The sequence below is a fragment of the Lissotriton vulgaris genome, unplaced genomic scaffold (genome assembly GCF_964263255.1).
Source record: "Lissotriton vulgaris unplaced genomic scaffold, aLisVul1.2 SCAFFOLD_829, whole genome shotgun sequence".
Lineage (NCBI taxonomy): Eukaryota > Metazoa > Chordata > Amphibia > Caudata > Salamandridae > Lissotriton > Lissotriton vulgaris.
The window spans coordinates 673,065-686,567 of NW_028248543.1; positions in this window are offsets into that span (position 1 = coordinate 673,065).

Sequence of the window (13,503 nt, forward strand, 5' to 3'; positions counted from 1 at the left end):
AGTCAATTAATAGAACACCTTGCATTTTTGGAATCTTACTGTGATTTACTCTGATAATAAGGGTACTTTACAGACAATTAGAGTGAACTTGCAATACAAAATGCTGTTGAAATAAACAACGTCATACCTATGCAATGAAACAATTCGGAAACACTACAGACATACTCCTACATGGCTGAGGAAATGTGCCATTGACTATTGACCTTATACGCAATTATTATTCTGTATAATAATATGTGTGGTTTGTCTGAAGATGGCAGTTTTGGTGGGTGTTTCCCTTTAAAAGTGTTGTCTGCACATTGAAACTCTAGGAATCTGTTGAAGGCTACGGCTGAAACGCGTTGGTCTCTTGTCTGCAATGATGATGAATATGATTAAAACTTACTAATACGTTGGTGCCTGGCTGTGCTGCTTTTCTTTGACCTCGGTGGGTGGCTCTTATATATATATATATAAATATATATATATATATATATATATATATATATATATATATATATATATATATACATACATATATACACACACTCATCAAATCCTCTCAAGGCCAGTGAGGGGTGGAGCGCCAAGCCGGACAAGATCACTGGCTTCTCAACATCAAAGACCCACCAATTTATTTTCACTCCATAAGGAAGAAGACGCTCACTCAGGAATATGTGCAGCATCAACAAAAGCTTCACTCCATAGGAAGGATATATATACTATGCTATAAGCTATAATACTATACTATAATACGATTCTATAAGCTATAATACTGTGCCTTGAGTGGTAAATGGCTTTTGTCATTTTACAGCTTGTCATGGATGACACTGTGCCAATCCTATGCTTAAAGACTTTGCTGTAGAAATTGCAAAAGTCTTTGTCCCTTTCCATCTCGACATGGATGGCACTGTGCTAATCGTATGCTTAGAAACTTTGATAGGAAAGCAGACGTTTGAGATGAGAAAATTCAGAATGTCACTGGTGTTGTAGGGTGCTCTATACATAAGCTGATCTCCACATAAACTACCCAGACTTCTTTGCTTCTTTTTTGCATATATATATATTTCTCAAGTTTGCCCTGAGCTTAAGTACTCTGCTCCACGAGGCTTTGTTCATCTTGAACTTTAGTGAACACGACTAGCATTTTCAATTCAACTTTAAAAATCCCTGACACGTTTCGGGGCCGCTGCCCCATAATCATAGGGAAAAGCTGTCAGTTACACAGCTGCACACTACACCATTTTATTCCAAATTGCATGCTGCTCTCAGGTGAGTGATTGTTCCTGCATACTGGGAAATGTAGTGCAATTAATAATTCCCCTCTAGTGGGGTCTTTGTCCTAACACAATACATAGTTTTTAAACAAATCAGTATCACAAACCCTCCGGTGGGTCTCAGAAAGAAACAGTGGTCACAAATTACAAAGAAACTTCATGCTGTTAATCGGATTGGCATAATTCCAATTCCCAAGTCCCGAATCTCCTTTGGGCGGGTGGTGCAATCCTCCACGGCCGGGCTGTCGTGTTGAAATATCATTCCCAAGATTGCCCTGAGCTTAAGGATGCTACTCCACAAGGCTTCGTTCACCTTGAACTTTATTGAACATGACCAGCATTTTCAATCCGACTTTATAAATCCCTGACGCCTTTCAGGGCCACTGCCCCTTAATCATAGGGAAACGCTGTCAGTTACATGGCTGGGCACTACACCATTTTATTCCATATTGCATGCTACTCTCAGGTAAGGGATTGTTCCTGCATGCTGGGAAATGTAGTGCAATTAATTATTCCCCTCCAGTGGGGTTCGTGTCCTAACTAAGCTTTGGCGAATTTTGCAAATTTGCGATCCGCGAATTTGCGGATTTGCAAATTCGCAATCCGCAAAATTTGCGAATTTGTGCGAATTTGCGGATTTTTTTATTTTTGCGTGTTCGCGGGGCACTTTGCGTGTTTGTGGGTGTTCGCGTTTTTTTTTTGCCTGGTTAATCACTGCCACCCTCTCGTTTTTTATGCCCTTCTGCCCTCTGTACCACTCGTTTCTGTGCCCTTCTGCCCTCTGCCCCACTCATTTTTTATCCCCTTCTGCCATCTGTCCCACTTTTGTGCCCTTCTGCCCTCAGCCCTACTTAGAATGGCGCCGGCAAGCTGCCAGCGCCATTCTAAAATAGCTACAAAGAGCTTCAACAGGAAGCTCTAATAGATAAAGTAAAGCAGGTGCTCGAGTTGAAGGTCAAATTAAGTTACACAATCATTATTTACCCCAAGTTTGGGGTAATTAATGATTGTGTAACTGAATTGTGCTGTTAATCGAATCGGCATAATTCCAACTCCGACGCCCCACATCTCCTTTGAGCGGGTGGTGCAATCCTCGACGGCCGGGCTGCCGTGTTGAAATTAACCCTGGGCGAAGTACTACGCTACGCTTGCGTAGTTTGCAAAGTTTGCGCTACTTTACACTACGCAAATTGCACATAGCACAGTGCAAACATGCGTAGCATAGCGGTCATTTTTTGCTTGCTCCTGCTCCTCAACGTCAAGTTGGCAACCGTAAGCGAGCAAAATGACATGCAGGTAAGACTTTTTCCTCTTTCGCGATCAGCAACATCAAGTTGCCAATCGCAAGCATGGAAAATAAACCTCCTGGCGAGGTTCTCAACGCAGGGAGATCAGGTTTCTCATTGCGAGTGGTCGCGTATGCTCTCGACCGCTCGCGATGAGAAACTACCAGTCTGCGTTGAAAAAGCTGCTGCTCGAGTAGAAATCTACTCGAGCGGCAGAAAACGACTGCTTGCACTGTGCAAGATGCAGTTTGCACTGATTGCACAGTGCTGACAAGCATCCGCCACTGTGCAATCAGTGCGATCAGCATTTTGCACAGTGCACTACTCAGTTCACGTAGCTACGTGTACCTCGCGTAGTGCGAAGTGCACTTCGCGTAGCAATGCGTAGCGCTAATACGCAAACTACACCCAGGGTTAGTTGAAATATCATCCCCAAGATTGCCCAGAGCTTAAGAACGGTACTCCATGGGGCTTCGTTCACCATGAACTTTATTGAACATGACCAGCATTTTCAATTCAACTTTATCGTGTTTTGGGGCCACTGCCCCTTAATCATTGGGAAAAGCTGTCAGTTACAGGGCTGCGCACGACACCATTTTATTCCAAATTGCATGCTGCTCTCAGGTGAGTGATTGTTCCTGCATGCTGGAAAATGTAGGGCAATTAATAATTCCCCTCCAGTGGGGTCCGTGTCCTAACACAATACATAGCTTTTAAACAAATCAGTATCACAAACCTTCCGGTGGATCTCAGAAAGAAACAGCAGTCCCTAATTACAAAGAAACTTTGTGCTGTTAATCGGATCGGCATAATTACAACTCCACGGTCCCGCATCTCCTTTGGGTGATTGGTGGTATCCTCCACGGCCGGGCTAATTTCATCCCAAGATTACCCTGAGCTTACGGACGCTACTCCACAAGGCTTTGTTCACCTTGAACTTTATTGAACATGACCAGCATTTTCAATCCGACTTTAGAAATCCCTGACACGTTTCGGGGCCACTGCCCCTTAATCATAGGGAAAAGCCGTCAGTTACATGACTGCGCACTACATCATTTTATTCCAAATTGCACGCTGCTGATTGTTCCTGTATACTGGGAAATGTAGTGCAATTAATAAGTCACCTCCAGTGGGGTTGGTCCTAACACAATACATAGCTTTTAAACAAATCAATGTCACAAACCCTCACCTGAGAGCAGCATGCAATTTGGAATAAAATGGTGTAGTGTGCAGCCGTGTAACTGACAGCTTTTCCCTATGATTAAGGGGCAGTGGCCCTAAACAAGTAAGGGATTTCTAAAGTTAGATTGAAAATGCTGTTCATGTTCACTAAAGTTCAATATGTATATATCCTGCACTCTCCACCCTGCGTATTGTAGATTTTTCCGCAAAGACTGGAGCACGAACCATAAAATAGGTGCCATGACGCGTTTCAGCCCCGGAGGCCCTTGATCACAATATATGTATATATATATATATGTGACCAAGGCCTCTGAGCAGGCCGAAACGTTATGCTGCCGTGGTGTGCTGTTGAATAAAAGAAACTCACCTGCACTCTGGGTTTTCCGTGTTTTTTCCTGGCTGATGGTCGAATATTTGAGCCTGTCGCAGAAAAAAGTGCAAGTGCGGAAATATATATATATATATATATATATATATATATATATATATATATATATATATATATATATATATATTACTTTTGAAAATTCTATGTCTAATAACTTTGGTGTTTGTGGATGGAATCGGCTGAAATTTTCAGGAAAATGGCACATTTTGTTTCTGAGCAGCCCCTGAAAATGTGGGGGGGTTTCGTCAAGGGGGGGGCAAGAAAAAAGGGGGGTCCCAAAACGCGTTTTTCCCATTCATTTTTCCATAGGGCGGTTGGCCTCACTTTTAGCTCGAACGGCTGAATGGATTTGCACGAAACTTGGCAAAATTGTAGGGACTGTTAGCCCGATGTGCCTTTGCTAGGTCTCAATATATGTGCTCCAGTGGATTTTGAGAAATTAACGTTTTAAAAAACAGATATATCTGTGACAGCGTCCCGGGTAGCGCTCCGGTTCGCGTACTTTTCGCGTTACGGAACTTTGTGAAGCGAAGCTGATTGGCTCTCCGGTGTCTGTCAACATTCTAAACAGTCCGGAACGGCCGCCATCTTGTCTCTCGGTAGGATCGAGAGACAAGAGGAGGAGAAAAACGAAGGGGGAATTTAATGAAAGGGGGCAAGGTAGACCCCTCTTGATCCCCTAGGAATGATGTTGGGGTTATTAAAGGGTCCCGTGGGGCAAATAAAAAAAAATTGATTTTTCGCGGTTGAAGCGCTTCCCGGTTCGCGAACCGGGTCGCGAGCCGGTAGCGAAACGGGAATTCGCCATTTTGTGTTTCGTTTTAATTAAATTACAAGATGAAGGAAAAACAATGTGAGAAATGGGTATAAGGGGGTACGGGAGACGTATCCTGACCCCCTATGTTTTCTGAGGGTTGCTGAGGAGGCTCATATATGTTGATACATGTCTTCCAGCGGCTGCGCGTGAGCTGATTTTTTTTTTTTTGCTGCTTGACGTCTGTTAACGTTCGATTCGAAGGAAATCAGGAAGTGTTGACCGCCATTTTGTCACTGCGAGTAAATATATTGTTAAAAATAATTGTTATAAATTAATCCGTATTGATAAACATTGTCTGTGCCATCTTGCCTTTTTTCCAATGCCACACTTTTGTCGTGCACGGCAGCCATTTTAGATGCCTTGACCAGACCCACTCCCTGCACGCCGCCGATCCTCAGCATGGCTCCCCACCCTCGCAAGCATCTCCCCCACGCACTGGTCACCCCCGTTCTCTCTCTCATGCATGGGCCATAAACCTCCCCCATCTGCGCTGCTCTTCCCTGAGAATCACACCCTGTGCCCGCCCGACACCTCCCTTTCACCCTATTTACTACCGCACCCTCTGACACTCCTCTTCCTCTGTGTCCGATTGCCCAGGCCGGTCCCAGGCTATCACCTAGCCCTGCGGATGTAGTTTATGGCCCCAACTGTAAAGAATCATCCCTTTTCAAAGGAGTTACAGTAGATTAAGGCCCCCACCCCATGAGATCCGTCACACCACACGCGTTCTTACTATCTGATAACGATCCTGTATTGTGATTGGGGAGGGGATTCTCACTGTAAGGGTGTGTGGGACCGAGCCTGAAGCAGAAGATTCCAGGGATGCCTTTTTGTACATCAAAGTCTTCACAATTATGTGTCACATTAAAAATATATAGCACTCCAACAAAGTAGTAGGATTATAACACTTTAATAACTTATAAATATATACAACGCTCCAACAAAGTAAACAGGTTAAAAAAAAACATTTTAAACAGCTATTTACATGGCAGCCTGCTGCAACATCCATCTCAAAGCAACAATGGGCTGCTTTGGTCTGTCTTTTAGACGGCAAAATCCGTCGGCCTGTGAGGTGGCGTCAGTAGCGGTCCGTTGTGCGAATAGGCCGAAGGCAGCACAACGCGCCGAGATCCGGACGGCACCCAGGTGGAGTCCAGCAAGTTGTCGCACTGGTCTGGCCATCCTACAATGCTGTGCCGAAAGACGGCGTGGGGTGCCCCGGAGGGGGGGGGAGGGGGGAGGCAGCGCGAAGGGGTCTCCCCCGCCTCCCCAGGTGGAGGCCCCTCAGCTGCAGTGGGGCGCCCCTTAGCGTTTCAGTCGCCATTCAGCTGAATTGCGCCCACTCTTGCGGCACTGTGCCTCATCCGCCATTCAGCTGAGTTGCGCCCGCTCTTGTGGCTACAGCGTCTCGCCCACCATCCAGTTGAATTGCGCCCACTCTTGCGGTGCAGTGATAGGCGGCTGCCACAGGACTCTTAAAATGGCGGCCGGCTCTTCGGATTTGGGCCTGGTCCACTAAAATGGCCCTGGGACACATTTGAACTCGGGCATTTGCCTGCTAGGGCTTGGGCCCCATTCCCGAAAGCGTCCCCTCAGCCTTGAAGATTCTACAAAAGTCATCGGGCCCCCGACTCCCGCAGGCTTCCGGTGGGGAGCGGCTGCCATGATTGCTTGCGGAATGGCCACGACGGAGCCACGAGATGGTGGTGCTCTCATGCTGACGCCAGCTTCAATCTGAAACATCCAGAAACACTGTAGACTACCAATTCGATGATTTCCGGTGGAGTCCCAACGTGACCCGGAAGGGAAGAACTTGCCCTCCCCTCTTTTGACTGATGGTTCTTGTTGCCTGTCCCCTCTGTTGTCATCTAACGGAACCTTTTTGGACTGCTGAGTGAGAAAAAAAAGGTGGAGCTTTCATCATTTGGGAAAAAAAAATGTTTCAATCCAATGAAAAGTGTTATTTTTAGGTCATATGATCAAGCCTTCCATCATTAGGGAACCAAAAGTAAAATGAACCAATGAAAAGTTTTATAAACAAGTCACATGACCTGTTATGCGGCTTTGGGCTATAAAAAGCCTACAAAATCCGTTGGCCTGTGAGGCGGCGTCAGTAGCGGACCGATGTGCGAATAGGCTGAAGGCAGCACAATGCGCCGAGATCCGGATGGCACCGAGGTGGTGTCCAGCAAGTTGCCGCACTGGTGTGGCCATCCTACAATGCTGCGCCGAAAGACGGCGTGGGGTGCCTGGGGGGTGAGGCGGCGCGAACGGGCCTCTCTCGCCTCCCCAGGTGGAGGCACCTCATCTGCAGTGGGGCGCCCCTTAGCGTTTCACTCGCTGTCCAGTTGAGTTGCGCCCGCACTTGCTGCTACAGTAGGCCGAAGGCAGCACAACGCGCCGAGATCCGGATGGCACCGAGGTGGTGTCCAGCAAGTTGCCGCACTGGTGTGGCCATCCTACAGTGCTGCGCCGAAAGACGGCGTGGGGTGCCCGGGGGAGGGGGGGAGGCGGCGCGAACGGGCCTCTCCTCCCTCCCCAGGTGGAGGCACCTCATCTGCAGTGTTGTGCCTTTTAGCGTTTCACTCGCTGTCCAGCTGAGTTGCGCCCGCACTTGCTGCTACAGTAGGCCGAAGGCAGCACAACGCGCCGAGATCCGGATGGCACCAAGGTGGTCTTGCGGCTACAGCGTCTCGCCCACCATCCAGCTGAGTTGCGCCCTCTCTTGCGGTGCAGCGATAGGCGGCTGCAACAGGACTCTCAAAATGGCGGACGGCTCTTTGGATTTGGGCCTGGTCCACTAAAATGGCCCTGGGACACCTTGGAACTCGGACGCTTGCCTGCTAGGGCATGGGCCCCATTCCCGAAAGCGTCCCCTCTTTTGACTGATGGTTCTTGTTGCCTATCTCTTCTGTTGTCATTTAACTGAACCTTTTTGGACTGCCGAAAGGGGTTCGGGTCCGACCGCTGGTTGGTGGAGACATTTTGACTATATCCTGGACCTGCCCGGCCTCGCCCAAAATGGCGCCGGTATAAATGGGACTCGTAACTCCTTGTTGTGTACTGGTTGCCCAACCTTGATATCACGAGATACGTATGCAGTTTTGAAGCACACGGCGGGCGGGGACGAGTACTGATTGAACATTTGGACATCCCTATTGATATTAAGTTATTGATTACTGTACTATTGAAAGTTCGAATTAAAGTCACCCATGGTACTTGCCCACAAATGTATATCTAGATAATTTTATTGTAACTGGCCCGGTCGTACTTTAATTATAAAATGTACGTCCACCGATTCCGCAACTGTTAGACACCTTAGTTCTTGCAACCTAATGGCCCGCCCGTTACGTTCTTCTACAGTGTAAATGTCCCCTCATCATATACGATTACAGTTTGCTCCGTGGCCGGCCCACGTGGTTATAGGCCCGTATTTGTATACTAACATTTTCACAATAAAGGTTTTTAAAACAAAACATGGTAGTAGTACCTAGATTGGTAAAGTTTTGAATAATAGCCACTGTTTTCGAATCAGTAAAAGGCAAGTGAAATAAAGCAGCCCGATTACATGACGGTTAAAAGGTATAATACGCAGGAAAGCAGTAAAGATAAATGGTCAAGGGCTGTTGTGTTTTCCACTCCTGCAACATAAAGTGATCGATAAGAATCCGATATTCATGCCTATCAGCGACTAAGACAGCAGGTCGAGCCTCTTTTGTTCAACGGCTCCCTCATGGGACGAAGAAACGCCCTTTTTCTCGAAAAAGGAATATTTTACTTGCAGGACAGTTGTAAATTTACTGGGAAAATACATTAGCCTGGAACATTGTTAGTGATAAACTGTAAATGCATCTGGGTCCTTTGCTTTACAAGTCAGAGTGAGAAAAAAAAAGGTGGGGCTTTCATCATTTGGGAAAAAAAAATGTCCGAAACCAATGAAAAGTGTTATTTTTAGGTCATATGACCAAGCCTTCCATCATTAGAAAAACAAAAGTAAGATGAACCAATGAAAAGTTTTATTAACAAGTCACATGAACTGTTATGCTTACGTTAAGCGCAGCGCGCCGCGCCCTGGATCGCTTCCGGGAAGCTGCGCCTCGCGCACCGGAGCACTTCCGGGTGCGCTAACGCGGCGCGTCATATGACGCATTACACGACAACGCAGGTCCAGAATATAGTCAAAATGTCTCCACCAACCAGCGGTCGGAACACAACCCCTTTCAGCAGTCCAAAAAGTTCTGTTAAATGACAACAGAAGGGACAGGCAACAAGAACCATCAGTCAAAGAGGGGAGGGCAAGTTCTTCTCTACCGGGTCACGTTGGGGCTCCACCGGAACTGATCGAATTGGTAGTCTACAGTGTTTCTGGATGTTTCAGACTGAAGCTGGCGTCAGCATGAGAGCACCACCATCTCGTGGCTACGTCGTGGCCATTCCGCGAGCAATCATGGCAGTCGCTCCCCACCGGAAGTCTACGGGAGTCGGGGGTCCCGGTGACTGTTGTAGAATCTTCAAGGCTGAGGGGACTCTTTTGGGAATGAGGCCCATGCCCTAGCAGTCAAGCGTCCGAGTTCTACGGTTGCCCAGAGCCATCCTTGCAGGCCAGGCCCAAGTCTTTGGAGCCGACCGCCATTTCGTGAGCTCCGTAGCAGCTGCCTGTCGCTGTACCACAAGATTGGGTGCAATTCCATTGGATGGCGGGTGAGGCGTTGTAATAGCAAGAGCAGGCGCAATTCAGCTGGCCGAGCGAGGCACTGTGTCGCAAGAGCGGGCGCAAGTCAGCTGGTCGAGTGAAGCACTGGGCTGTAGCTGAGAAACCTCCACCTGGGGAGGTGGGGGAGGCTCGTTCGCGCCGCCTCTCCCTTCTAGTGCACCCCACGCCATTTCCTGGCGCAGGAATATGTGATGGTCGGACCAGGGCACCGCAGGACGTGTCTTCAGGTCAAATGGATTGTGGGACAAGGTGTGGAGCAGGCACAATTATCTCGGGGGCCTCCGTCAAGCGGTTCAGGGAGGCACCGCATCACATTGTTTTCCAATGCAGTCAGGTCCACAAACAGCCCCCACTTACTTTGAGAATAGTGAAGCTGCAGCAGGTGCAAATAAGCTTCAGACAGTGTTACAAGCGCTGCTCGGAACCCTCAACTATGGCACCCAACATCCAGGACTTATGCCATTTGTGCAAGGCAGTGACATCGAAGCATCTCAGGGACCAAGCAACATACCATATCCAGAGTCCTTCCCACAACTTCTGCCTTCCTTCTTACCTAGTTATTGTTCTTTCACTCCCACTCCAGGCTTTTAGTCTGTGGATGGAAAACCATGAACCTACACTCACCTATGAAAATCTTACTATTGATGGTTGATTTTGAGCCACAAACACAAAGGCTTGTTTGGATCGATGTTGCAGCAGGCTGCCATGTAAATAGATATTTAATAAAACGTTTTACCCTGTTACTTGTTGATTTTGAGCCCCAAATACAAAGGCTTGTTTGGATCGATGTTGCAGCAGGCTGCCATGTAAATAGTTATTTAATAAAACGTTTTACCCTGTTACTCTGCTGGTGTGTTGTATATATTTATAATATTTGCATAGGGTTTGTCGTTATTTTGGGTGGGGTGGGCGGCGGAGCCGAGCTGTCTTGCAGCCATCATGGTGTCGAGCTCAGTTCCTCTCACTAGTTTCGTATTTCTCATGAGGGGTTGTTCATAATGTTTCTATTTTAGCGAGGTCAAAAAGAGATCCCATTAGTGGCCTACTGATTTTGCTTGATTTCTTTTGTTTTTTTAACGATTTTTCACTATTTGCAAAGACTAAACAGAGTATTGCGACTCTGTGCTTGTTTGTAAATAGAGAATGAACCAAAGAGAACCAATTCCAAAACAATAAATGCTAGGATAACAATCAATCAAATGGAGAGGGAAGCAGGCACGACGGATTACAACGGGGGCAAAGGCCTGCGTTACCTACCCTTCACTATCTGCAAAGAGAGAATACTCCTAAAAGAAAAGAGGAGGGGGGGCAGCGTTCAAAGCACATCAGCGTGCATAAACATGAAAATGTTTTTACCTACCACGTACTTGACATTTTAAAGCTTTTGATATTTGCTATTAAAAAAACATTGAAATTCACTGAAAAAACCATAGGTTATAGACCATATATAGTTAGGAATTAGCATTTAGAAAACCTTGAAAATTCACTGAAAAAAACATGGGTTATAGACCATATATAGTTAGGAATTAGCATTTACAAAACCTTATTTTACTCACACAAAACCATTGAAATTTCATATATAGTTAGTTGCACTAACTATATATCGCGCACCCGCAATCCACTGCTGATCATGTCACATATTACATCATTCATGACATGATCAGTGACATCACTGATGACATCACTGATGACATCACTGATGACATCTCAAATTACATCACTGATGACATCACTGATGACATCTCATTTGACATTACTGATCACATCACTGATGACATCATTCATGTGATAATACGGTGAACCTCTTCAGACTCTAATATAATCTTAGATACACTCAGAGTAAATAGACACTCACAGACTGTCACTCATCCATGGAGTTACTCACACACCTAGTCAGTCATGCAAAGAATCAATCACACTTCCATTTCCTCAACTATACAGTTATACACACCTTACTTATTCAAACATATACTAACACATATTTACTCTCTTATACAATCCCTGATACAAGTTCACAATGATCCATACAGCCACTCACAAATTCACTGGCTCTTATGCACAGTTATTTATATATGTCAACTCTCACATGTACTGTGTTTTACATATGTACTTACTTTGACATGTAGCACTGAGATATCCATTCACTCACCAATACACTCATGCACACAGTCAACCGCCCATACAGCTGTTTCCACATGCAGTTTTGAACCCATACATCTATTGAATCAACTGCTCACACATCTATGCACAGAGTCATACACCTCCCAGCCACCCACACACACACTCAGTCTCCCATACAAATACTTGGGCAACCAATCAATAACCCATATACTTAATCATAAAGCTACTGATCAACACATGCAGCAGTTTACAGAACAGACACAATGATGCACAAATTAAGACAGTTTAGTCACTAACCCATGCACTCAGTGAGACACATTTAATCACTCACTCATACAGTCAGTCATGCACCTACTAAATCCTTCATCCAGACACTTATACATCCACTCATTCTTCAATATGTAAGACATATTTTGAAATTTCAGAAACATACAGTCACTGGATGTTGTCATCAGTGATGTCATCAGTGATGTCATTTGAGATGTCATCAGTGATGTCACTGATCATGTCATGAATGATGTAATATGTGACATGATCAGCAGTGGATTGCGGGTGCGCGATATATAGTTAGTGCAAATAACTATATATGAAATTTCAATGGTTTTGTGTGAGTAAAATAAGGTTTTGTAAATGCTAATTCCTAACTATATATGGTCTATAACCCATGGTTTTTTCAGTGAATATATATATATATATATATATATATATATATATATATATATATATATATATATATATATATATATATATATATTATATATATATATATATATATATCCATCACACAAAAGTTGCTCTTGTGGGGAAAGCCTCTCCTGGTAAATCTCCGTTCTTTTCATGAGCGTGCAGCAAGCGCGATGATTTAACCCTGTCCAAATCACGCTCCAGCCAAACATGTTTCGGGCCACCGCCCTTGTTCACTGGCTACAGGAAAGCAGAAAATCACACTGAGGATGCAGTTACGTGTTTTATTCAAATTGATGCCCCACCCTCAACGGGCTCCTTGGCATTATGGTATTTGTAGTCCTGCCTTATTAAATAACACCCCAGTGGGTTTCAGTGTCAATCTCTTTCTTATGCTCAAAAATAGGTGGATGTGCCATCCCATATTGATACGTGTATTCACTGACACCCATTAGACATAAACTGATGTCAACGATCATGTAAACTGCATATAAACATGCAGCAATGTAAAGGGAGTGAGCTGCACCGCCAGGCCGAACTAGGGAACACAGGGTTAGAGAAGGGCTTAAGAAATCATACACACGTACATACACAATTGAAAGGCTGTGAGAGAGCTAAGTGGTGATAATAGGGCACTCAGCCCAAGAAACAACTAACTGCACAAGACATGAAAGGCGGTGGCAGCGCGTGATGGCACATCCACGGTAAAGATTGCCTTAAGCAAGAGTGGAAGTCAAAACCAAACCGCACCGCCAGTAATAGTCATTTAAGTAAATCACACTGTGTATCAAACACCACAAGCCCCTCGAAGTGCACAAAGACAGATACGCGCATACGAAAACGCACCTTGTAAACAATCTAAAATGTATATAAAGTTTGTTGAATGTCTGTGTACCAAACTACATGCTCCATATTGCAATGCATGGACCAAGTGTGTATAAATACTGAAAGAGAAAAGGGACAAACTGTCTAAAAACTGCAGTGATCAAGAACGTTTGTTCGAAATGCGTAGGCGACCACAGTTGAAATAAAACTTTGAAAACTTACTGAGTGGA